Source organism: Tursiops truncatus, chromosome 12, assembly GCF_011762595.2.
Source record: "Tursiops truncatus isolate mTurTru1 chromosome 12, mTurTru1.mat.Y, whole genome shotgun sequence".
Taxonomy (NCBI): Eukaryota; Metazoa; Chordata; class Mammalia; order Artiodactyla; family Delphinidae; genus Tursiops; species Tursiops truncatus.
Window position 1 is genome coordinate 15,520,278 of NC_047045.1, and position 27,648 is coordinate 15,547,925.

The window sequence follows — 27,648 nt, forward strand, 5'->3', positions numbered from 1 at the left end:
ATTGTTTTGTCTTTATCGTCATACTATGGGATATGAGGATTATCTCCTTAATATTATCTCTCTAATATACCTCTCCCTGCATATCCCAAAAGAGTATTTTCATAATTTTTCTATCAATCAGTATTTAATGTTTACATTATCATGACTATGTATATATCCCTCATTAGCCATGTAATATCACATAAATACAATTGTTTTGCTCTCCCTAATACTTATTATTTGATTGATTTTCATTTTTATCATTAATTCATACTTATTTTCACTGAAGATTAATCTCCTCTCAATTTATCAGTCTTATTTATCTCCTGGAGATGTCCTTTCTGGAATCCCTCCTACTTTGATTGGGACTGTGTGCTCTCTGGACCAGCAGCACAGCTATCATCTTGAGACTTTGCTTTCCCGCTATGTTAAATTCCCCTTCACCATCATCACCATCATCACCCCCTTCATCAGAATTCACTTTACTGTTTTGAGCCCTTTCTTTCCTGGACTCTTGTGTACCTCTTTCTTAGTTTCTTACCTTGCTTCAGTAGAGCTTATTTTCCAGGAACTTCTAAGAAAAGTTGTAAGTGAAGTAACATTTTGAGAATTCACAGGTCAAAAAAATTTTTTTGTTATTCTGCCCTCACGCTTTTTTGCTCCTTTGGCAGGATATAGAATTACAGTTTCCAAATATTTTTCTTTTATAATTTGGCGTCCTCACTATATTTATTTGTGGAGTCTAGTGTTACTTTTGGGAGGCTTTTAGGACCTTCATCTCTGAGGTTCTTGAATGTCACAAACAAGTAACTTGGGAAGTGTCTGTTCATTCATTTAGTTGTGTGAAGTAGACCTTCGATATGGGAGATCATGCTATCTGGGTCTAGAAATTTATATTTTAATTTGATATTTTTCTCTTTTATATTTTCTCTAATCTTTCTTGTCCTTTCTTTACTTGGATATTGACGATGCTGGTTTTTATCTCTAATATTCTTATGTTTTCGCTATTTTCCATCTTTTGTCCTTTTGGTCCTTCCTGGCAGATTTTCTCAATTTTTCTTTTGACATTTTAATTGAATTTTGCATTTATCTTATCAAATCCTTAATATCCAGAAGCTTCTTTGTGTTTTCCTGAACACATCTTTTTAAAATAGATTTCTGTGTTTTTTTCCTTTTGGAGTCAATATTTCTCTCACCTTTTTGAGGATATTAATTTTTATTTTTTCAAAAAATTTACTTCTGTTGTCTCTAGCTCCCCTGAGTTTCTTTGTTTCTGTCTATGTATCTTAGTCTCGATATTTGGGATTCTCCTCAACCTCCAGTGATTAGCCACTTAAAGCTGATTGTAGCTGTGTGCAGTGTGAGAGAGGCTTTTCAAGTAACAGCTTCACTAAAGTTTGAGTGGACAGAGATTCAGACATTTTTCTGGGAGGATCCCCAGCTGTCAGTACCTGTATGTCTTATCTCCTGGGCAGATGTGTTTCCCCAGTGAGGACTCCAATCCCTGCCTATAGGGCATAAGTGTGGCTGCCATTTAAAAAAAAAAGTTTTTTTTTTTTACATCTTTATTTGATTATAATTGCATTACAATGTTGTGTTAGTTTCTGCTGTATAACAAAGTGAATCAGCTATATGTATACATATATCCCCTCCCTCTTGAGCCGCCCTCCCACCCTCCCCATCCCACCCCTCTAGGTCATCACAAAGCACTGAGCTGATCTCCCTGTGCTATGCAGCAGCTTCCCACTAGCTAGCTATTTTACACATGGTAGTGTATATATGTCCATGCTACTCCTTCAGTTCGCCCCAGCCTCCCCTTCCCCTCCTGTGTCCACAAGTCGGTTCTCTATGTCTGCGTTTCTGTTCCTGCCCTGCCACTAAGTTCATCATTACCATTTTTCTAAATTCCATGTATATGCGTTAATATACAGTATTTGTTTTTCTCTTTCTGACTTACTTCACTCTGTATGACAGATTCTAGGTCCATCCACATCACTACAAATAACTCAGTTTAATTCCTTTTTGTAGCTAATATTCCATTGTACAAACTCACGTACCTGCGGTCACCTTATCTTTGACAAAGGAGGCAAAAATATACAATGGAGAAAAGGCAGCCTCTTCAATAAGTGGTGCTGGGAAAACTGGACAGCTACATGTAAAAGAATGAAATTAGACCACTTCCTAACACCATACACAAAAATAAATTCAAAATGGATTAAAGGCCTAAATGTAAGGCCAGACACTATAAAACTCTTAGAGGAAAATATAGTCAGAACACTCTGACATAAATCACTGCCATGTTTTAGAGCCAAGTAGAAGGGAGGGGGCCTGAGTGTCACAGTTGTATATGTTGGACCTCTTGGTTTGATCTTTCAGTTCTTATGTTACAGAACTCTAGCTCTGCTCTTAGAATTCCTAAGTCCAGAATTTCTGGTTCAGCTTGTCCACAGCGTTTACCTTGGCCAGTTAGGGGTGAGTGTCCGCCAGGCTTCACAGAGTTCAGGGTATATCTGCTTCCTTCATATACTTTTAAGCAACACTTCTGCTCTAAATTCTAACCTATAAAAGCCTGAAGACTTTCTGGGTTCCTGTGGCGCCAACTGGCTTGTATATTTACCTGTTCCTCACCATCAGCACCCTTGCAGGCTTAGATACTTCTCTTTTCTCTGCTTTTCAAATTTTTGTTCCTATTTCTCGTCTACTCTTATCTTTTTTCCCTTTGTTCTCTTGAATTTAAGTTAATGCCGTGTGTGTGTGTGTGTGTGTATGTGTGTGTGTGTGTGTGTGTGCGCGTGTTTCAGATTCCTTTAAATATTTTGACTGGGATATCAAGAGAAAGCAGAGGTAACTATGTTTTCAATCTACCTTGAAGTCCCAACCATGATGTCTTTATCCTTTTCCTTCTGCAATACTTTTTTTATAGGCTCTTTGTTGTCACTTTCTTCTTAGTTTCCCTCCTTCCATATTTTATAACTTGGTGGAACCAGGTGGGTTACACAGTCATCTCACTCTTCTCATCATTGTTCAGATCTCTAGCTTTACGGCAGGTTCATCTCCACAATTCGTGAATATGTCCCTGTTTCTATATTGCTTGCTTCTATGGAGTATATCTCTGCTCTGTTCTAGGTGGGTTTTCTTTTTGTTTTTCTTCCTTTCTTCCTTCTGCCCCCACCATTAGCTTATTTTTCATTTAAACTGATAGCAGTGTCTGAAAAATTATATTATAGGTGTGCACTGTGTCTCCGTCCTTTCCTACCCAAGTACTGTGTCTATCAGGACTACTTGTCTCAGAAAATGCACCGCACCCAGAAATTGTCTTTTACTTTGTGGCTGATTGTTTTTCAGGAGTTTGCAGTATCTGGAATTAGACAGAGGTTACTTTGCTTTAGAGAACATCTCTCAGTGGGTAGAGAGGGGTATTTGCAGTGTCCTGGTGGTTATAGGTCCTGGGACCCTGAGTAAATGGATGGATGGTGCTAGAGGGAGGAAGCTCATTCTTTGGAATTTTGTTCCATGAAGCCAAGGGAGAGTGTGTGTCAGAAAGTATAGCTCCACCAACTGTCTTTTACCTAGTGCTAATTCCTCCCAGATTCTAATTGTCTCTCAGTCTTTGTTTTCATTGTTATTGAGAATTTTCATCAAATTTTGTTTTCAACAGCTATTTAGTTAGAAAGTGAAAGAGGATGATTGGGGATTGTCACCCAGATTCTCTCTAAGCCAGAATCCCTATCCTATTTGAAATTATACTTGTCATTAACTTTAAACTTTAAAAGCATCCTTTTAACCCAAAGTTCCCTAATATTCTTTCTAACATCAAGACTGAAAAGTGCATTTTAAAGACTAGTGCATATTTTCACTCTTTCCCCAACCCCCCTCTCATCCCTATAATCACTTCCTAGTTTCTGGTAATATAAGCTAGATTAGTGTAACTACATTGTTTTATATTATATATTTCCTTTAATTATTTTGGACATTGGCATTCAACTTTATAAGCAAGCATTTTAAAAATTCTGAGCTATGTTTCATGGTTTTGTTTTGGTTTTTTTTGCGGTACACGGGCCTCTCACTGTTGCGGCCTCTCCCATTGCGGAGCACAGGCTCTGGACGCACAGGCTCAGCAGCCATGGCTCACGGGCCCAGCCGCTCCGCGGCATGTGGGATCTTCCCGGACCGGGGCACGAACCTGTGTCCCCTGCATCAGCAGGCAGACTCTCAACCACTGCACCACCAGGGAAGCCCTGTTTCATGGTTTTTTTAAAAATTTTATTTTTTGATTTTTCATGCTTATTTTTTTGATTTTTATTTATTATTCTTTTGTAGAGCAGGTTCTTATTACTTATCTATTTTGTACATATTAGTGTATATATGTCAATCCCAATCTCCCAATTCATCCCACTTTGAGTACATGGATAGCTAGAGGCAGAGGCAGGAAGCTCCTTCTTTGGAATGTTGTTTCATGAAGCCAAGGTAGAGTGTGTGTCAGGAACTACAGCTCTACCATCTTTTAGCTAGTGCTAATTTCTCCCAGATTCTCAATGTCTTTCAGTCTTTGTTTTCATTGTTATTGAGAATTTTCATCAAATTTATGGTTTCCTTTGCTGTGCAGAAGCTTTTAAGTTTCATTAGGTCCCATTTGTTTATTTTTGTTTTTATTTCCATTACTCTAGGAGGTGGGTCAAAAAAGATCTTGCTGTGATTTATGCCAAAGAGGGTTCTTCATATGTTTTCCTCTAAGACTTTTGTGGTGTCCGGTCTCACATTTAGGTCTTTAATCCATTTTGAGTTTATTTTTGTGTATGGTGCTAGGAAGTGTGCTAATTTCATTCTTTTACATGTAGCTGCCCAGTTTTCCCAGCACCACTTATTGAAGAGACTGTCTTTTCTCCATTGTATATCCTTGCCTCCTTTGTCATAGATTAGTTGACCATAGGTGCGTGGGTTTATCTTTGGGCTTTCTATCCTGTTCCATTGATCTATATCTCTGTTTTTGTGCCAGTACCATAGTGTCTTGATTACTGTAGCTTTGTAGTATAGTCTGAAGTCAGGGAGCCTGATTCCTCCAGCTCCTTTTTTTTCCCTCAAGATTTCCTTGGCTATTCGGGGTCTTTTGTGTCTCCATACAAATTTTAAGGTTTTTTTTGTTCTAGTTCTGTAAAAAAATGCCATTGGTAATTTGATAGGGATTGCATTGAATCTGTAGATTGCTTTGGGTAGTATAGTCATTTTCACAATATTGATTCTTCCAATCCAAGAACATTGTATATCTCTCCATCTGTTTGTGTCATCTTTAATTCCTTTCATCAGTGTCTTATAGTTTTCTGCATACAGGTCTTTTGTCTCCTTAGATAGGTTTATTCCTAGGTATTTTATTCTTTTTGTTGTAGTGGTGAACGGGATTGCTTCCTTAATTTCTCTTTCTGATCTTTCGTTGTTAGTGTATACGAATGAAAGACATTTCTGTGCATTAATTTTGTATCCTGGAACTTTACCAAATTCATTGATTAGCTCTAGTAGTTTTCTGGTGGCATCTTTAGAATTATTTATGTATAGTATCATGTCATCTGCAAACAGTGACAGTTACTTCTTTTTGTTCAATTTGTATTCCTTTTATTTCTTTTTCTTCTCTGATTGCCGTGGCTAGGACTTCCAGAACTATGTTGAATAATAGTGGTGAGAATGGACATCCTTGTCTTGTTTCTGATCTCAGAGGAAATGCTTTTAGTTTTTTACCATTGAGAATGATGTTTGCTGTGGGTTTGTCATTTATGACTTTATTATGTTGAGGTAGGTTCCATCTATGCCCACTTTCTGGAGAGTTTTTATCATAAATGGATGTTGAATTTTCTCAAAAGCTTTTTCTGCATCTACTGAGATGATCATATGGTTTTTATTCTTCACTTTGTTTATATGGTGTATCACATTGATTGATTTGCATATATTGAAAAATACTTGCATCCCTGGGATAAATCCCACTTGATCATGGTGTATGATCCTTTTAATGCATTGTTGGATTCTGTTTACTGGTATTTTGTTGAGGATTTTTGCATCTATATTCATCAGTGATATTGGTCTGTAATTTTCTTTATTTTGTAGTACCTTTGTCGGGTTTTGGTATCAAGGTGATGGTGGCCTTGTAGAATGAGTTTGGGAGTGTTCCTTCCTCTGCAATTTTTTGGAAGAGTTTGAGAAGGATGGATATTAGCTCTTCTCTAAATGTTTGATAGAATTCACCTGAGAAACCATCTGGTCCTGGACTTTGGTTTGTTGGAAGATCTTTAATCACAGTTTCCATTTATTACTTGTGATTGATCTGTTCATATTTTCTATTTCTTCCTGGTTCAGTCTTGGAAGGTTATACTCTTACAAGCATTTGTCCATTTCTTCCAGGTTGTCCATTTTATTGGCACAGAGTTGCTTGTAGTAGTCTCTTAGGATGCTTTGTATTTCTGCGGTGTCTGTTGCAACTTCTCCTTTTTCATTTCTAAACTTATTGATTTGAGTCCTCACCCTCTTTTTCTTGATGAGTCTGGCTAAAGGTTTATCAATTTTGTTTATCTTCTCAAAGAACCACTTTTAGTTTTATTGAGCTTTGCTATTGTTTTCTTTGTTTCTATTTCATTTATTTCTGCTGTGATCTTTATGATTTCTTTCCTTCTACTAACTGTGGGTTTTGTTTGTTCTTCTTTCTTTAGTTCCTTTAGATGTAAGGTTAATTGTTTGAGATTTTTCTTGTTTCTTGAGGTAGGATTGTATTGCTATAAACTTCCCTCTTAGAACTGCTTTTGCTGCATCCCACAGGTTTTGGATCATCATGTTTTTGTTGTCATTTGTCTCTAGGTACTTTTTTATTTCCTTTTTGATTTCTTCAGTCATCTCTTGGTTATTTAGTAACGTATTGTTTAGCCTACATGCGTTTGTGTTTCTTTACGTTTTTTCCCCTGTAATTGATTTCTAATCTCATAGCGTCGTGGTTGGAAAAGATGCTTGATATGATATCAATTTTCTTAAATTTACTGAGGCTTGATTTGTGACACAAGATGTGATCTATCCAGGAGAATGTTCCATGTGCACTTGAGAAGAAAGTGTAATCTGCTGTTTTTGGATGGAATGTCCTGTAAATACCAATTAAATCTATCTGGTGTATTGTGTCATTTAAAGCTTGCGTTTCATTATTAATTTTCTGTTTGGATGATCTGTCCATTGGTGTAAGTGAGGTGTTAAAGTCCCCACTATTATTGTGTTACTGTCAATTTCCTCTTTTAGAGCTGTTAGCATTTGCCTTATGTACTGAGGTGCTCCTATGTTTGGTGCATATATATTTATAATTGTTATATCTTCTTCTTTCTTCTTCTTGGATTGATCCCTTGATCATTATGTAGTGTCCTTCCTTGTCTCTTGTAACATTCTTTATTTTAAAATCTATTTTATCTGATATGAGTATCACTACTCCAGGTTTCTTTTCTTTATTTTTTTTGCGGTGCGCTGGCCCCTCACTGCTGCGGCCTCTCCCATTGCAGAGCACAGGCTCCAGACACGCAGGCCCAGCGGCCATGGCTCACAGGACCAGCCGCTCCACGGCATGTGGGATCCTCCTGGACCGGGACACGAACCCATGTCCCCTGCATCAGCAGGCAGACTCTCAACCACTGTGCCACCAGGGAAGCCCCCAGGTTTCTTTTGATTTCCATTTGCTTGTAATATCTTTTTCTATCCCCTCACTTTCAGTTTGTATGTGTCCCTAGATCTGAAGTTGGTCTCTTGTAGACAGCATATATGTGGGTCTTGTTTTTGTATCCATTCAGTGAGCCTGTTTCTTTTGGTTGGAGCATTTAATCCATCCACATTTAAGGTAATCATCGGTATGTATGTTCCTATTACCATTTTCTTAATTGTTTTGGGTTTGTTTTTGTAGGTCCTTTTCTTCCCTTGTGTTTCCCCCTTAGAGAAGAGCTGGTTTGTAGAGCTGGTTTGGTGATGCTGAATTCTGTTCACTTTTGCTTGTCTGTAAAGCTTTTAGTTTCTCCATCAAATCTGAATAAGATCCTTGCCAGGTAGAGTAATCTTGGTCATAGTTTCTTCCCTTTCATCACTTTAAATATATTGTGCCACTCCCTTCTGACTTGTAGAGTTTCTGCTGAGAAATCAGCTGTTAACCTTATGGGAGTTCTCTTATATGTTGTCATTTTTCCCTTGTTGCTTTTAATAATTTTTCTCAATTTGATTACTATGTGTCTCGGTGTGTTTCTCCTTGGGTCTATCCTGTATGGGACTCTCTGTGCTTCCTGGACTTGGGTGGATATTTCCTTTCCCATGTTAGGGAAGTTTTCGGCTATTATCTCTTCAATCATTTTCTCGGGTCCTTTCTCTCTCTCTTCTCCTTATGGGACCCCTACAATGCGAATGTAGGTGCATTTAATGTTGTCCCAGAGGTCTCTTAGGCTGTCTTCATTTTTTTTCATTCTTTTTTCTTTATTCTGTCCTGTGACAGTGATTTCTACCATTCTGTCTTCCAGGTCACTTATCCATTCTTCTACCTCAGTTATTCTGCTATTGATTCCTTCTAGTGTAGTTTTCATTTCAGTTATTGTATTGTTCATCTCTGTTTGTTTGTTCTTTAACTCTTCTAGTTATTTTTTCTTTAATTCTTCTAGGTCTTTGTTAAACATTTCTTGCATCTTCTTGATCTTTGCCTCCATTCTTTTTCCGAGATCCTGGATCATCTTCACTCTCATTATTCTGAATTCTTTTTCTGGAAGGTTGCTTATCTCCACTTCATTTAGTTGTTTTTCTGGGGTTTTGTCTTGTTCCTTCATCTGGTACTTAGCCCTCTGCCTTTTCATCTTGTCTGTCTTTCTGTGAGTGTGGTTTTTGTTCCACAGGCTGCAGGATTGTAGTTCTTCTTGCTTCTGCTGCCTGTGCTCTGGTGGATGAAGCTATCTAAGAGGCTTGTGCAAGCTTCCTGATAGGAAGGACTGGTGGTGGGTAGAGCTGGTGTTGCCCTGGTGGGCAGAGCTCAGTAAAAGTTTAATTCACTCGTCTGCTGATAGGTGGGGTTGAGTTCCCTTCCTGCTGGTTGTTTGGCCTGAGGCATGACCCAGCACTGGAGCCTACAAGCTCTTTGGTGGGGCTAATGGTGGACTCTGGGAGGGCTCACGACAAGGAGTGCTTCCTAGAACTTCTGCTGCCAGTGTCCTTGTCCCCGCAGTGAGCCACAGCCACCCCCCCGCTTCTGCAGGAGACCTTCTAACACTAGTAAGTACGTCTTATTCAGTCTCCTATGGGGTCACTGCTCCTTCCCCTGGGTCCTGATGCACATATTACTTTGTGTTTGCCCTCCAAGTTTGGAGTCTCTGTTTCCCCCAGTCTTGTCAAATCCTGCAATCAAATCTGCTAGACTTCAAAGTCTGATTCTCTGGGAATTCCTACTCCTGTTGCCAAACCACCAGATTGAGAAGCCTGACATGGGGCTCAGAACCTTCACTCCAGTGGGTGGAGTGGTATAATTACATTATAATTATATAATTATAATCACAGATTATAATAATCTGTGGTATAATTGTTCTCCAGTTTGGGAGTCACCCAACGAGCGTTTATGGGATTGATTTTATTGTGATTGCACCCCTCCTACCATCTCATTGTGGCTACTCCTTTGTCTTTGGGTGTGGGGTATCTTATTTGGTGAGTTCCAGTGTTTTCCTGTCAATGATTGTTGAGCAATTAGTTGTGATTCTGGTGCTCTCACAAGAGGGAATGAGCACATGTCCTTCTACTCTGCAATCTTGAACCATTCTGATTTTTCCTGTTTCATGTGTTTTAATGTTTACTTTCAATACTAGTTTTTACGTACAAGACTCCCATTCTTGAGGCATTTAATTTGATTGGCTGTCATTTAGAGTATGCTATTCAGCAAAAAAAAAAATTGTTTTTGTTCTGTGTTTCCTTTCCTTTCTTTGTAAAGGATTACTTGAGTCAAATATTTCTTAATTCTAGCTTTTCTGAGGACTTTATTCTGCTCTCTCAGTAGTGAGTGATACATTGTCTCTTCATATAAAATTCTTTTTTTTTTCCATCAAAACTCCTTCCACCAGAATCAGAAGATGTTGCAACATTGTCTCCTGGCATCTCAAGTAGCAGAGGAAAATGTTTGCCAATCTGATTTTGTTGCTTTGTTTATAATCTCTTGTTGGTTTATTTGCTTGCATGTATGCTTGTTGCATTTCTTTTTCCTTATCTTTCTAATTCTGAAATTCTTCCATTGCGCATTTTGCATGGATCTCTTTCAATACATTTACCTGAACCATGGTTGGCTATTCATGTCTGCATATTTGGGTCTCCTGTTTTAAAACTTTTTCTTCAGTTACATCTTTGTTACTTCCTCTCTGTTCTTTGTTCTGGTTTCTTGTTTTAGAGCATCTCCAAGGCTGAAATTAAAATCTCTGTTCTCACCTCTCTGCTTTCCGTGTCTATCATTTTCTTTTACTATTTTCAGATCTTTTTCTCCTTCTTCTGTGTTCTGGGAAGGCTTCATAAGTCTGTTCCATATCCTGCCATTTCAGTTTTCCTCTTTGCTTCCTGCATTGGCTTTCATTTGTTATTGCTCTTTTATTTCGACTTCATCTCCCCCAGCCCTCTATTCTCCCCAGGTTGTTGTATGTGCATTTCATTCTGTAGACATTTTGTAGTCAGGGTGCTAGAGATTGACTAGCTGTTCACGTAATCTGCTTCTCCTTTCTCCTGCGCACCCACTAGACAACAATTTCTCAGCCCCTCTTGAAGTTATGTGAGCATAATTTACCAATGGAGTATATGAAGAACAGATACAAATCACTTCCACACCTGGCCCATAAAAATCTCCCATGTGTGGTCTCCCATGCTATTTCCCATTCCATGGCAATCTTAAAAGCCATGTGTTGAAGATGGTGAAGCCACGTGGTAGAAAGAGCCTAGTTCCCTGAATTGCCAATTGGAGGAGAGCTGTCTGCTAATCAGGAACATCTGTTTTGGATTTCACATACCAGAGCAATAAAGTTTTATTTCTTATTCCACTGAAATGTGGGGCTTCATTTGTCATAGCAGTATCATCTTAACTCATATTCATAGCCTGTTTTTTCATTATGCATGAGTTTTCTTTTTTCTTTTTTGCCTCTTTTGTAAAAGTCATATCTTTGACATCCCTTTGAGAATGACCAGCTTTCCCTAATTTTCTATCATCTGAGTCTTAATGTGCTGTTCTCTTTCCCTCGTGTTGTCATGTCTATAAATTCCATGTTAATTTTCGTCTCTTTATTCATTCTTTAAATGTAATGATTTTTACCAAATGGAGATTGTCAGCAGACAGTCTCTGTGATTTTTACACGGCTCTGCTAACTTTACACTTATTTTTATGGAGGAATCTCTTTCTAGGATCTTTACCTATTGGAAGGTTTTCAGTATCTGATTAGCATCCATATAGAGCTGCTTGATGCATCAAGGTGCAATTCTACTTCCATGCATACTACTTCCATGATTTGGTCCTTAAATCTGTGAACCAAAAAAGTGCAGTGAAAATCACAGTCTCCCAGCATGCATTATTGCCAGGGTTTTCTTGTTTCTGGTCCAGCTCCAATGCTTTACCTCCGGGCAGAAGAACTAGGGACTCATCTACTCCCTCCACACACATGCGTTTTTTTCTTGACTTGTTTCATGTTTAAGTTGTAACTACAACTTAGCAGTTCTATATTGTATGTGATATAGAGACTGGTACTCAGATCATCCCACAAACAGTTTTTTTTTAGGAGGGGACAGATGCACAATTACTTTTTGATAAGAACATAGACCTTCAGTTTTCTTAAAATACAGATTTCTAGGCCCCTGCTATGGAAATTCTGATTTAGTAAATCTAGGGTTAAGCCCAGTAACCTGTATTTTTAAAAACCCCTAGGTGATTTTGACATGTAGCTAAGAACATGATCTGGAAGGAAATTAACACTATAGTAGATAATTTAAAAAATCAATTTTCTCGCAACCTAAGTTTCCGTTAACAGATAAGTGGTGTTTATATAAAATAAAATATTATTCAGCTTTAATAATACATGCTACAACATGGATGAACCTTGAGGATATTATACTAGTAAAATAAACCAGTCAGAAAAAGGACAAATACCATGTTATTTTGCATATATGAGATACATAGAGTAATCAAAATCATGGAGACAGAAAGTACAATTGTGTTTGCAAGGGGCTGAAGGCAAGGAGAAATGGAGTTGTTATTTAATGAGTGCAAAATTTTAGTTTTGGAAGATGAAAAATGTTCTGGAGATGGCTGATGGTGATGATTGCACAATGTAGATGTAGTTCATACCATTGAAATGTGCACTTGAAACGACTCAACTGGCAAATTTTGTGTTATGTAGTTTTTACCACATTTAAAAAAATAAAATAAATAAAAATAATTAAATGATCTCCTTACCATACCCCTTGAATTTTCATATCAGTAGAATCATAGACTTTGAAATCTAGAAAGATATTAGAGATGAGAGGCCCCGAGAGATGGGGAGATTTACATAAGACCAACAAGTAAGTGAGAAACAGAGAACTACAAGCTATAATTCTTGGTCGTATTTACCAGAATACCATATTTTAAGTATTGAGCATTTCCTTTTTCCTGATTGCTGGTATAAAAGGTTTGTTCTAGAAACTTTATTGCTACTTCCATCAGTCTCCTTCTTGAGACAGGGAAGTACCTTGAGTTGGAAGAAGTATGGCTGTCCTTATTTCTAGTTAAGTCAGTAAAGGTCTTGGCCTATTGGAAGCAATTAGGATTTTTAGGAACAGGTATATCTGGGAACTCAGGAGTTGATATCATGGTTGGGTCTCCAGCATGGAGAGCCATGGGCTCTGGAGTGGGGAGTGGAAAGGAGTTCAAGAAAAACTTGTCCTTGTGTCTTCCTGGCTTTGAAGCTTCCAAGGGAACTTGGATGGACCCCCTGGGGTGTTTTATGACTAGTTAAATTGTACTTATGCAAAGAAGAGGAATGGCCAACATTACAGATGACTATCTGGAAAAGACTTTTCCCAGACTAAAGAAGTGGAACAACTCACCAGTAGAGAATTTAATGAATTACAGTTTGGAAGAAGCCAAACAAAGATGAGTTTACATTAATTTGCCACACACAAAATATACAGGGGATAGTGACTAAGCCTTGTGTAAGGGAATTGACTGGGTTGTATGTGCACCACAACTTTGGAAAAAGACTGCTAACATTCCTTAAGCCACACTGGAATTCAAGACCAAAATACTTAACTCCTCCAATGGTTGAGTCTAAATTGTGCAACCACTATGCTGCCAGAGTTTCCTCTGGTTATGACTTGTTACAGATGCAAGTGCCACATGTCACTGAGAAATCGTAACAGCTTGGTCATGTCAACTGAGGAAATATGGATTCAAAGAATTTGCTCTTTACAGCATTTTTCAGAACAAACCACTTTGTGGTCAGCGAAGGGATTACATCTGGGGTGTCCGAAAATAAAGTCATTTCAAAAGCAGGATGAAATGAAAGGACTTAAAATAGCATGTGTAGGGATAGGTTATTTTATTCCCAAGAAGGCATGACAGTTTTGGACACTTAGTTAGCACAGCAGGTGATGACAATGAAACCTAAGAAACCTGATCACTTTAACATGATCTTCTGCAAGGGTCTTAAAACTACCATCTGATTAATTCACATTCCAGTGAATTTTTCTTTTCTTGATGTCTGCAGTATTATTGAACCCAAGTTCATGTGCCCCAGCAAGCCAAAATGATGGAGTTTGGAGCAGAGAAAGGTTTATTGCAAGGGCCAAGCAAAAAGAATGGGCAGCTCTTGCTCAAAAGATTTGAATTCCCCTGTGGTTTTCAGGGAAGAGTTTTTAAAGGCAAAATTTGGGGTGAGCATTGCAGGGTGTGTGACTTTCTTCTGATTGGTTGGTGGGGAGGTAACAAGGTGGCTGCCAGGAGTCTTAGTCTTCAGGCTTCTTGTTCCAGCCAGTCTGGGATCCACGTACTTGTGCTCAGCCTGAAGTTACCAACCTCCACCTGGGTGGGGGTCTTAGTTCTTACAGAAGAACTCAGAGATATGCATCAGATTGTTATGTATATCCCATGAGGAGGAGCTAGGACTCTGCTTTATGCCTGCACTATTGTTTCTTGACTACTTTTCCTTTGTTTCTGCATTCCCTCAGTCCCCTAATTAGTAACTGTTTGAATCTGCCCTTTGGAGGGCAGGTCTAGGAGGCTAAAGCCTTTTCCCTACAAACAAGAAGCAGGAGACACAGAAAGGATTTTGTACCCCAGGAGGGCCCCGCAGGGTCCTGCTTGGTTTCAACAGTACTGTTTGTTATAGGTGGAAAAGGGTAAGACAGTGTTGTGAGTTGAAACCTCTTTCTCTTGGTTTGAAAAATCAAATGAGACAAATATAATATTGTTGTTTTCAAAGCAATAGGATTTCTTTTCCTGTTTAGAGGCTGATGGGAATGTTTCCTTCAACTTTGTATGTAAGAAACAAGAACCTACTTTTCTGTTTCATTTCGGACCTTCCTGGCAAAGACTTACTGCTGACACGGGTCTGGAACAGGCTGGTATTTTCCTCCTGGGTTATACTTTAGCAGAGTTGTATTATGAATTCAGCTCCCACATGCATAATCATCCTACTTTGCAACCAGGCAAGGTAAAGATGGACTACTTATATCTGTGCTAGATTTTCTGGAAACAGGAAGAAAAATGTTTTCTAGAACAGTAACAAGGAAAAACAGTAAGAATGTGTCTGTCAGGGACTGAGGATTTCTTTGTAATTAATGATAGTGTTTGTATGAGGTGATTTGATAACTGCATCCTATAATCTGTTGAATCCATTTTGCCTCCTTGGCTGGGCACAATCATTTCTAGAAACTAGAGTTTAGCTTCATTTATTTTCTTCATTGTTTTACTGTTGTCCTCTTATTTTACCTTTATTACTTGTTTCCTTCTGTTTAATTTGGGTTTAATTCGCTTATTAAAATGAAAATTTAGATCACTGATTTGAGAATGTCTTTTCTATATAAATCATGTAATACTATACATTTTCCTCTAAGCATTGCTTTAGCTGCTCTCTACCATTCAGTATGTTGTATTTTAATTTTCATTAAGTTAAAAATGTTTGAAAATATTCCATGAGATATCTTCTTTGACTCCTGGGTTATTTAGAAGCATGTTTTAAAATTTTTCCAAATCTTTGGGGGATTTTTCAAACATCTTTCTATTTTTAATTTCTAGTTTAATTATCTTGTGGTCACAAAACATACTTTATAAGAATTCTACTTTATAAAAATTTATTGAGTCTTTTTTATGTCCCAGAATATACTCTATTTTGTAAATGTTTTGTGTGCATTTGGAAGAAAAAAAAAGTGTATTCTACTGTTGTTGGGGAGAATATTCTATAAGTATCAGTTAGGTCAAGTTAGTTGATAGTGTTGTTCATGTTTTCTATATCCTATTGATTTTTTTGTCTAATTGCTCTATGTTATTGGAAGAAAGTTTTTGAAACATTTCAGCTGTAATTTAGGATTGTCTATTTCTCTTTTCAATTTTATCAATATTTGGTTCATGTATTTTAAAGTTCAAAATGTATTTGTATACATATTAGGTGTACAAACATTTAGAATTATTACATCCTTTAGATGAATTGATCCCACATTAATTATGAAGTGTCCCCTTTTACTCCTGTTAACATTTCTTATTCTAAAAATCTGCTTCATCTGAAATTAATATATCCATTCCAACTTTATTATGCTTAGTATTTGCATAGTATATTTTATTCCATTCTTTTATTTTTAACTTATTTGTGTCTTCAAATTTTAAGTGGCTTTCTTGTAGACAGAATAAAATTGGGTAGTTCTTTTAAGTTCAGTTTGATGATCTCTGACTTTTAAATGGAACATTTAGCCATTTGCATAGGTTTTTTTCTTATTTTTTATTTTCTATTTGTCCTATCTATTCCTTGATACTTTATTCCTATTTTCTGCCTTCATTTAAGTTAAGTACTTTTATGATTCATTTTATCTTCTTTATTGGCTTTTATTTTTCTCAGCAGTTGCTTTAAGGTTTAGAGTACACACCTTTAACTTATCATAGTCTACTTGCAAATAATGTTACACCACTACATACAGTGTAAGAATCTTACTGTAGTATACTTTCATTTTCTTCTTCCTGACCTTTTTACTATTGCAGTGATCGATGCTTCTACATGCTCTAAATCCCCAAATACATTATTATTTTTGCTTTGAATAATTATCTTTTAAAGATATTTATAAATGAGAAAACCAATTTTTAAAAGGATTTTACATTTACCCGTATGTTTGCCATTTTCAGCATTCTTTATTCTTTTCTGTAGATTTTAGTTTCCACCTGTTACCATTTCCCTCTGCCCAAGCACTTCCTTTAATATTGGTTTTTATGCATGTTTGATGGCAATGAATTTTCTCAGCTTTCTTTCTTTCTTTCTTTTTTTCTTTCCTTTTCATCTGAAAAACAACCTTTTTTTATGTGTTCATTTTTGCCAGATGTTTTTGCTCTTTATAGAATTATTAAGTTCTTAAAAGATGTTATACCATTGTGTTCTGGCTTCTGTACTTCTTGACAAAAATTCTGCTATAATCATATCTTTGTTTGGAAAAATATATTTTCTCCAACATGGCTGATTTTAAGATATTTTTTCCTTTATCACTGGTTTTCAGTAATTTTGTATGATGTGCAGTTGTGTGAATTTCTTTTTCTTTCTTTTGCTTTGGATTTGTTAAACTTCTTGGATATCTGGGTTAATTGGTTTTATCAAATTTGGAAAAACGTCAGCCATTATTTCTTTACTAGTTATCCATTTTATACATATTAGTGTATATATGTCAATCCCAATCTCCCAATCCATCACACCATTATTTCTTTAAATATTTTCTCCCTTCCCCCTACATTCCCATATCTGTGATTCCAATTGTACATACTCTAGACCACTTGTTATTGTTTCACAGGTCACTAATGCTCTTTTTTTTTTTTTTTTTTTTTGGTGGGGGAAGTGTCTTTTTTAGTCTTTTTACCTCTCTTGCTTCCTTTTGAATCGTTTATATTCCTATGTTTTGGATTCACTGATCTTTTGTATACTCTATTGTTAATCACATACAATATAATTTTTTCAATTTCAGATATTGCTATTTTCATCTCATGAACTTCTGTTTGGGTCTTTTTCATATCTTCCATTTTTCTTTTCATCATTTTAATGTGTTTTTCTAATCCTTGAATTTATGAAGCATTTATAATATTCATAATAGCTGTTCTAAAGTCTTTGTAGTTTCATTACTTCTGTCATATATGGATCTGTTTCTGTTGATTGATTTTTCTCGTGATTATGGGGCAAATATTTTCCTGATTCTTACATGCTGGTAGTTTTTCACTGGATGTTGAATATCATTGTTATATCTTATTTTGTTTTGTTTTTTAATTTCTTTAAAGAGTGTTGATTTTGTTCTGATGTACAGTTAAGTTATTTGGAACTAGTTTGATCCTTCTGAGGCTTTCCTGAATCCAGAGAAGCCTTTTGTCTCAAGCTAACTTAGCCCCACTACTAAGGCAATACCCTTCTGGCCATTCTACTCATTTTCCTGTATATTATAAAGTCTCTCTACTCTGGCTGGGGGGAACGTGAACTATTCCCAGCCCTATTTGAGCTCTACCACTTGTTCACCTTCTGCTCTTCAGTGGTTCTTTCCCTGGCTTTGGGTAGTTTCTTCTTTTGCATTCCAGAGCTGTGCTCAGTCATAGACTCAATGGTATTTTTCCATAGCTCTTTGGAGCTCTCTCTCTGTGCAGCTTTATCCTCTCCAGTACTCTTTTCTACAAAGTCTAGCTATCTTGAGCTTCTTGACCACTAATCTCAAATTTAGGAAGACTGCCAGGTTCTGTTTGGATTTCCCCAATCTGTACTTCAACCTGGAAACTTCTAGGCTGTAAGTTGGAGCACTTGTAGAGTTTTTCTCATGTGTTTCCCTTCTCTCAGGGATCATAGTTCTGTGAGGTTTATTATCCAATGTTTTAGAACCACTGCTTCCTATGTAGCTGTCTCACGGCTACCAATGGGAGTCTCCAGCTGGAGACAGTCATGTCATTCCTCAACTGTTATATCTCATTGGATTTTTTATATTCAGGAGCCAGTATAGAGTAACAAGAAAGAATCAGGCCATGGAAACAGACAATCCAGGCCTCAGCCATAGCTCTATTTAAGTATGAATTAATTTAATTATTCAATTTATTCATGACTGTATTCTTTTATTTTTATAATTTTTAGTGACTATTACTTTGTGCTAGGCATTGTGCTATATTCCAGCTTTAGTTCATCATCTATAAAATAGGGAGAAATAACACCTACCTCATTGTGGTAGATTGCAAAAGTGGCCACAAATTATTCCAAGTTTTCTTTCTGATCTTGCATTATGACCTTGCAGCTTCTCCTATCAATTCCTTTACTCATTAAATCTGGGCTGGCCTGTGACTTGCTTGGGTCTGTACACTGTGGTGGAATTGATGTGTGTGACTTCTGAGCCTCGACTTGAGGAGACTTTGCAGGTTTCCTCTCTCTGTCTTAAAACCTTGTGCCTGCCAAGTGATTAGGTCTGAGCTGGCATGCCAAAGAATGATGAAGTGGAAAGATGCATTGGTTATCCTAGCTATGCTAGTTAAGTTACTGTAAACCAGTCAGCCCCAGCCTACCCACTAGTCTATTATTATCAGCACTATACTATATTCCAGCCTCAGTTTATCAGTTTAAGTGAGCCCAGCTAAGAACTATTGAGCAGTATTATGTGGTATCTGTGAACATATTAGTTAGTTAGTTGATGTTTTTGACCGACTGAATGGAAGATAAATAAGTTACATAGTTGTACATAGGTTTTTTGTTTTTCTTTTTTTTTTTTTTTTTTTTTTGCGGTATGCGGACCTCTCACTGTTGTGGCCTCTCCCGTTGCGGAGCACAGGCTCCGGACGCGCAGGCTCAGCGGCCATGGCTCACGGGCCCAGCCGCTCTGCAGCATGTGGGATCTTCCCGGACGGGGGCACGAACCCGTGTCCCCTGCATCGGAAGGCGGACTCCCAACCACTGCGCCACCAGGGAAGCCCTACATAGGTATTTTTGAGTAAATAAGTTTTAAATTTCAGCTTAGAAGTCATTTCCTCTGGGAAATTTTGCTGACATCTCTGACTAAATTATATTTCCCAACTATATTCTCTTAGTGCATGCTATATTTATTCTTTATGAGTCAACAATTGAATAATTATTTCTGTAACTCATTAATATCCAACTCCTCTATTCCACAATAAACTCTGCTTCAACATTTATGCCTGACATTTAATGCAGTGCCTGACACTTAGTAGATATTTGGTAAACGTTGTTTAGATGTATGAGTAAGAGGTAAAGTAGGTTAAGGACTGAGAAATGTCACCTGGATTTAATAACAAAGAAGTCATTAACACACACGTTGACAGCAATTTCAGTGGATTGATGGGAAAAGACATGAGACCACAGGTGCATGAATATTGCAAAAAGCATTGAGAAAACAGAAAAGAAACCCAAGTCCAAGTTACTAACTTTATTTCAAAATGCAAATTCATTTTATGCTTGATTATGTTTTTCTTTTAAATTACTAAAATTAAATCTAAAGTGTCAGGTAAAATTATTATTTTTATTAATTTAATCATTAACATGTCTCAGAATCAGCACACAGAGGATCTTAATAAGCAACAAATGCTCTTGTGATACTAACCTCTCTCAGTTTCACTTGCACACTTGTTTTGAATTCTCCAGAATTTGACAGTCAAGAGGACACAGCATAATAGAATAAGGCAATATGTTCAATTTGGTTACTATGGACTAATTGAAGAGGCTCCAGAGAAACGGTCATTTGGATATTTGAATAAAAATCCCATTTAAAATCGATTGAAGATTTACCTTTCAGGACCTGATATGTACATTTCCTTTACTTCTCTTGTGGCAGAAAGGATGCATCTTTGTGTGTTTACCCTCTGCCTTGGAAACTGATTTCATTGTTTTAAGTGTCAGTTTTCATCATCATGTAAAGTGAAACACCAGAATGGAATGGCCTTTACTTTCAGTGACATAAATATTTCAAAAGAAACAGACCTTTTGAGTTCAGGAAAGGGTGTGTCAGATGTACAGGTGTCAGTGCAGGTTAATGTGTTGTCTTTCACCACTGGCCCTCTGGACTGTAATTTGACTTGGCGCACACGTGTGCAGAAGATCGGCCATCTCCATCCTGACTCTCGGAACCACCTCCCTATTAGAAAGCCATCAGACAAATAATTCACTCTCAACCCCATCATCGGCCTCCTAGAGAAAGATTGGGTTGAGATGCTGAGAAAATGAAAGCCAGGCTCTCGAGCAGGCAGTTGGCCTGGGCATATTTTTCCTGCTATATTGTGCTTCCCATTAAGCAGCTCATGAGTCTTTGTCACAGGTGAGTGACACTGAACTGAAAAGAGAATGATTCCTAATGAAGGGAAGTCCCAGAGACATTTTTGGAAAGGAAAATGTACCAAGCTAAACACAGGAGTACAATATATCTTCAGGTAACAAACATGGGCATGTGAGATGTTTATGAGCATGAAAGAGATTAATCAGAGTAATCTATAAGGGGCAGAGAATGAAGGTGTAAGCTTCTCCAGAAAAAATGTGCCAAGTTTCTTTGAAACATTAGAAGTCTTGTAAAATGGACAGGCTGAAGTAGTTGTCCATTCATTCTCCTTGATTCTTTTCACATAACATTCACTTATTATTTATGACCGTGCTTAAAGAAGCCATCTGGTAAAGTTGATGGTAAACTACCTACTCCTCTGTTCTATGTTGAGAACTGAGACTTCTGTATCACCTTTTAGACGGTCCTTGACTCGTGCATACATTCTACAGAATACCTTGTTTATGAGGTCAGAATACAGCAGGCTGCAGTCCTGGAGTTACCTTGATTGGTACTTATTTGTGACTCCCTGCTCCTCTAAAAGCGAGCTGCCAGGCTCAGTAGAGAATGACAGCACATCAGAAGCTCTGGTAACATCTCCAGCAGTAAATCTTGATCGCATTTATGCATCTTACATTGCCGTCATTACTATATTTCCAACGTGCCCTTTTCACATGGTCATTTTATTGCTCCCTTTGAGTTGCCAAAGTTCCCTGACTCCATCTCTCACTGCCAAAGAAGGCATTAAACTCTTCAGCTGGTCTTATCATCTTCCCGAAAACAATAAAGGACCTTTTGTATGCCTTTAGTGAAATGTGTTCAACGTGCCAACAAGACTGGAGTTAGGCCTGTATTGCAGCGCAGGCTTGAGTCCAACTAGAAGGGTTTACGGCTTCCTCTATTCTCTTCTATCCCAGCACAGCTTTGGAATTGACATCTCACTGAATATAGAGCATACATTTGGTGACTTTTCTTCTAGACCCTAAATTCTTTTTAGGCTTATTTGTGTATACTTTCAAAATGTTAAGTTATTACAAATTTGTTTTTGAAAAATGGCACAGAATTGAACAGTCATGAGAAGAAACTGTCACAAATTGAAGAAAAAAGTGTGACAAGTGGGGCGTCCTGGGATTTCATTCTAAGTCATTGCAATATTTAGAGGTCATTTCTGCAGATAAGGAGAGATGACCAGTTCCTTTAGAAGGCGTAGGATGGACCACATAGTAGTAAATACTTAAACAAAAAATCATTGGGAGAAAATTTCTATGTAATTTGAAATGATGTGCTCTGTTTATATCAAAGTTTGTGTGTAATTTACAGCACACGTATGTAAAAACATTGTCTTTTGAATATAGCAATTCTGTCTTCTCCTGGATTTGACTTTAGGAAATGCTTTCTCCTTAATTTAGTTTAGTTACTTGAATCACTATTATGATATCTGGAAGTTTAGTAAGTGTGGCAAGACTGATAATTTGACCCAATCTGTTCTCCCCTTCTGTCATGAAAATGGGGTTGTGATTGAGTCCAGGCCTCTTAGCTGGACTGCATTTCCCAGTCCCCCTGCAGTTAAGATGGCCAAGTTCTTGTCAACAGAATGTGAGCAGAAGTGATGTGTCTGGGTCTGGAAATTAAAACATTGAACAAGCCTCCTCTAGACTCTTTCTGGATATGGTAGGTATCTACCTTCTTTTGTGTTCTAGAAGATGGAGGAAAAATAAGGTGGCAAGAACCTGGGTCTTGAATGACTACACCTAGCAGATCTGTCCTGTCCATCAGAACTGCTCATTACAGTTCTGTTACATGAGAAAGAAATTTCTATATTCTGTAAGCCACTGTATGTTGGGTTCTCTTTGTTGGAGGAGCTCATCCTTTAATATAACAAACACAGTTATAACCCCATTTAATCGGGAAATGATGTGTGCTGCTTATGTCCAGGTTTATGTGTGGTTTTAAAACTTAAGAAACAAATAGACTTCGAAAATGTTTCTGACATATATACGCTACAGATACTATGTCTAAATAGACAACTAATGAGAACCTGCTGTACAGCACAGGGAACTCTACTCAGTGTTCTGCTATGACTTAAATGGGAAGAAAATCCACAAAAGAGGGGATTTATGTATACATATATCTGAGTCACTTTGCTGTACACTAGAAACTAATACAACATTGTAAAGCAACTATACTTAAATTAAAAAATAATAATAAAATTTAAAAATCTCAAAAAAATGTTTCTTCTCTAATTGGAGATACAAACACCCCTGTACATTTTTCATAATTTATTTTTTCATACATAGATAATAAAAAGTTTTCTCCTTTATTATCCAGTGTTGATGAGAGTGTGAGGAATCTTGGACTTTTATACGGCGTGGGGTGTAATTATTACAGTCTTTTTGAAGCTCTTTGGTGGTTATCCATCAGAAACAAAACCTGAATCACCTTCGGGTTTTACTTCTTGAAACCTGCCTTCCAGAAAGTTTGCATATGTGAAAAGACAAGAATTGCAGAGATTTTTTTGTAACAGGAAAAACTGTAGACAACCCAAGCATCTAACGATACAGAAATGATTACATGGATTATGGGGAAATCCATGCTATGAGATCCTCATTAAGAAAGATGAGACATGGTCACATATTCGGACGTGGAAAGATGACTAGGAAGTAGTAAAATAAATGCCTCAGTGTGCATATTATGACACTACTTAAGTAAAAATGCCTATGGGGGTGTGTGTATATGTGTGTTTCTGAGAGCGTATTTGATCAGAGGAAGAAATGGAGGCTGCGATAATATGCTTTTGTGCTCCTTCATTTTCTGCAGTATATAACATATAATGGAAGCCAGATGTTGACCCAGATATAAGGAGCTTCATCCATCCCATCATCCCAAGTGTGAAAACCTGCATTCGCCTGAATCAGTACATTTGTGACCTGACCTGGAAAAGCATAGGAAGATAGTGCATCAAAGTTACTTCCATCAAGGTGAAGGGGATTTGTGGCATAGCTTGGAACACAAAGGGGGACTATATCACTTTTCCATTCTATATCCTTCTCTGTCCTTTGACTTTTAAAGTATGTCCCATGGCTCCCCAACTCAAATACAGCGTAATATTTAGAACCACAAAATATTTAAAGTGTTTGGTGAAAATGTATGCACCGTAGGAACTTTTTAAGAGTGTCAGATACTAATGCTGTGATGGAATTTAATATCTCAAAACCACGGGCTTCAAAGAAATTAGACTTGATCTAAGCCTCCGGGTCAGAAATAAAATAAAAATGGAAAATATGACTTATACTGGAACTCTTCAAGCAACTTTTGGCTTTTTCTGTGAGAACACTACAGCTTCCCTGTTGGTAAACTTGGGAATAATGGAGAAAGTCTTGTGAGCTGGGAGCTTCTAGGCTGAATGTTTAACTGCAGCTGGGAGATAGCTGTTCCAAAGAGAGTTGAAGACAACACCAGGTTAACAAGCAGACAAGACTGTTAAATGTGGCTTTTAAAAAGCCAGGCCCTTTGCAAAAAGGGAGGTGGATACACATCCCATCCCTTGTTAAGTTTTCAAAGAAGAGATAAATGAGTATTATTATTTTTGTAAAATTTTATTGAAGTATAGTTGCTTTACAATGTTATGTTAATTTCTGCTGTCCAGCAAAGTGAATAAATGAGTATGCTTTAGGATTAATAATAATGCTTTGAAGCTTCCTTTTCAGAAACAAAAATTAAAGGGAACAACACCTTGAACTATTATTTTAACTGCTTAGTGATGTATCTATATATACATTATATATAGATATATAATGCATATATATCACATCATATATATATATATTTTTTTAAACTGAACTTTGTGGTGGTTTTAAACATTTTATTCAGGGCCAACTATAATATGAACATGGAATAGGTCTCAACTTCTGAGACAGTAGGATTTTCAGAAGTTTAGAAATTCAAACTCATATAAAATCAAATATTATTTTAAATGCTCTTAACCGCTAAGGAAAATAAAACCATACCCAAACCTTCCTTTTCTCATCTAGTAATATTATGGGTGGGTATGTTAAAATCATTTAAATAAGTTAAAAGGAAGCTCACATCCAAAGGTTATTTCCACAGGCTACTCTGGAAAATACCAGTGCTTGGCATGAGTGGTTCTAGACTGTTCTGCCAGAGCGTTCAGTAGAGTAGTGACAGTCAACCTCCAGTTTGGATTGTCCTAGTGTAAAAGTAGAATATATTCTCGGGAAAAGCAAGCATGCTATCAGGTGTTCATTCAACACATATTCATGAATCCCCATATGGGTTTAGGGAAAGAAAGGTTAACTACGCTGTAGGTTTCCCCCAAAGGGAAAGAGAGTATTAATCAAAAACTTATAAGGTGAAAGCACTATAAATAATGCTATTAAAATTCTTTGGGATCTTAAGTAAGGGTAGAAAACCCCCTCTAATGTGTTAATGGTTTCACAGAGGAGGTGACATTTAAAAGAGTCTTTCAGGATACCTAGGATTATCACCAAATACAGAAAGAGACAGGTGAAGTAGAGGCATGGGCGTATAGCACGTCTTAAATACAGACTGTATGTAAGAACGTGAACTTATAACAGGGTAGCATTTTGAAAAATTAGATTGTTACATTCTATAGGAATGTTACATTCTACAGGAATGTTACATTCTACAGGAATGTACAGGAACTCTACAGCAAATGCACTGGGTTGTGCCATCTGGTAAGGGAGCAAGTGACTAATGTAGTCAGACCTCAGTGTATGGTCAGGGTCCAAAGAGTGGTCCTAGCTAAGAGGAGCCTGAGTTGTCCAAGAAACTTTATAAAGTCAGCAGAGACCAGGCCGACAGATCATTGGCAAGGACACTCTAGGGATCTAAGGACCACCTTTCCCAGCTCCTGAAAAGCACTGAGAAAGACACCAACATCCAGTGCCAACCCCTTTTTCCCTTGCCATTAGTGAGGTTGAAAAAGCCGGCTAATCACTTTCGATTCGTCGCTTACCGACTGGGGTGAATATTTGACCAAGTATTGATCAATGAGCTATAAGTGGAATTTGCTGGGGGTGGCTTTTGTATAATGATTTTTTATCTGGATAAGATAGGGATATGGCTGGGAGCATGCTCCTGAAGGTTCCTTTCTTTGTCCACGAAGCTAGAAATCTGAGGAAAATGCCACTATGCTAAGCGTGTGGAGTGAAAACCAGAAAGAGCTTCTCATCCATGTTAGCACAGAACAGATAAACTAACAACAGCACTTACTGATCTTTGGATTTTTTTGTCATGGAAAAACAAACTCCTATTTATTTAGGCCACAGTTAATCATCTGATCTATAATTTTCAGCCTTTTCATCAAAAGTTTATCAAAAATTTTACTGTCTGATAATCATGTAAGTTTATTGAGAGTCTATCTAATGAACGGTGAGCAAGGTCCTACCCTAATCTCATATATATAGATGTCTAGAAGACAGATGTCTCTGCTGGAGTCATCTAAGCCAAGACTCGGTTATCTAAGAGTGATTGAAGCAAGCTGAAGATTTCAACTTTTTTTCTCTCCAAAATAAATCATATTTTCCGCTACTCTACAAATTGTAATATGGGTAAATTGCTAGCCCTATCACAAAATGTTTAGAAATTATGAGATTCAGTGAGCTGGAAAAATATTTTTTTTGGTGTCAGGAGTTGAACTGGAGGAGGATGAGATAGGAAGGTTAAGTGGCAGCCAGATTGTGAAGAAACTTGTATGCTGCAATTTAAACACGGATTTTGAAAAGAATATATGTATAAAACTGAATAACTTTGCTGTACACCTGAAACTGACACATTGTAAATAACTGTATTTCCATAAAAATTTTTGAAAAATAATTTAAAATTAAAATTTAAAAAATGGACTCTGACTTGTAGGTCATTGGGAATCATGGAAAAGTTTAAAATAGGAGATTAATACCAAATTAGCATTTTAGGAGGATTGTTTTGGTAACTATGTAGAAGGAAGATTGGAGGGGACATAGAACAGGGACAGTGAGAATTATAAAGAAGATAATGTAGTTACATGTTAACTTCATACCTGGAATATGGTTATTGATACTTGTTGAAAGAATTTAACCTTTAGTTCTGGATTTGCCTAAAATTGTCAACATATTAAATATCAGATATAGATGACAAAAACTCGAGATTTAAGTCTTTGTTTAAAATTATTTTAATATAATCAAAATATTTGCTAATAACACTTCTTTTTCATGACTAAATAAAAGCAAACAACTGTTAGATTTTTAAATTGCAATTTATGTGAACTTGCATGTATTAGCTTCATCTCAGCAGGTGCACAAGAACTGTTTAATGACTGACAGGCTGAATTGAATTCCACAACTTTTTACTGTATTCATTGCATTTTCAAACAGTTTTTCTAACATCTTGCCTATGGATTTGGCCACTATAACACCCAGCTTTTCTGAGGCAAATACAGTTTCCAATTTTGTGTCCTAATCTCATAAACATATTTTTCCTTGTCAAACCACAGGTTTCACTTTTTGTTTCAGAAATGTTAGTCTGTATTCTTATACTATAATAAACCTAAGAAATGTCACAAATGATCACATTGCTTATAGTTTCTTTGCCTTTTTGCTATAGAAACAAATGAAACAAAATGACCCCCAATTCTCAATGTCTCAGTTATGTATATAGAAATGAATATCCTAAAACAATCCTCTGAGTCCTTTTAACCTGTAAGCTTCTATTTTCAAGCAGTAACCACCTTCAGTGTGAGACAAGTGCCCCCTTGCCTCTTGTTTAGATCTCCTCTAACTGCCAAGATTAAACATTTAACTACCTGTAGTTTATAAAAAATTTATCCAACCATTGCCTAAAATAGGTCTGTGTTTGTTGTTGCGCTTTTATTTATTTATTTTTCTAAAGGACAAGACCCATGAGGATTCATTCACAGAGCTGGTAAGACGGTTGGTGACTGCTCGTTCCCATGGTGGAGTGAGCTGCATGTGAAGGAAGCAGGGGAGAGAGGAAGCAGCATGGCTGTAAGCATATCTGCATCTATAGTTACGTTATAGTGTAAAATAGAGCTGCCATACGAGCCAGCAATCCCACTTGTGGGCATATATCCGGAGAAAAACATGGTTCAAAAGGATGCATGCACCCCAGTGTTCATGGCAGCACTGT

General features: G+C 37.1%; 1 protein-coding gene across 1 annotated transcript in view; it reads left to right on the forward strand.

Moving 5' to 3' along the window:
* BCKDHB (branched chain keto acid dehydrogenase E1 subunit beta) overlaps positions 1-27,073 on the forward strand; it is a 284,540-nt gene extending 257,467 nt beyond the window's left edge. The window contains exon 12 of the mRNA XM_073789379.1: positions 23,302-27,073. The gene's annotated coding sequence lies outside the window, so the exon portion shown is untranslated. The remainder of the gene's footprint in view (positions 1-23,301) is intronic.
* Positions 27,074-27,648: the final 575 nt, after the last annotated feature.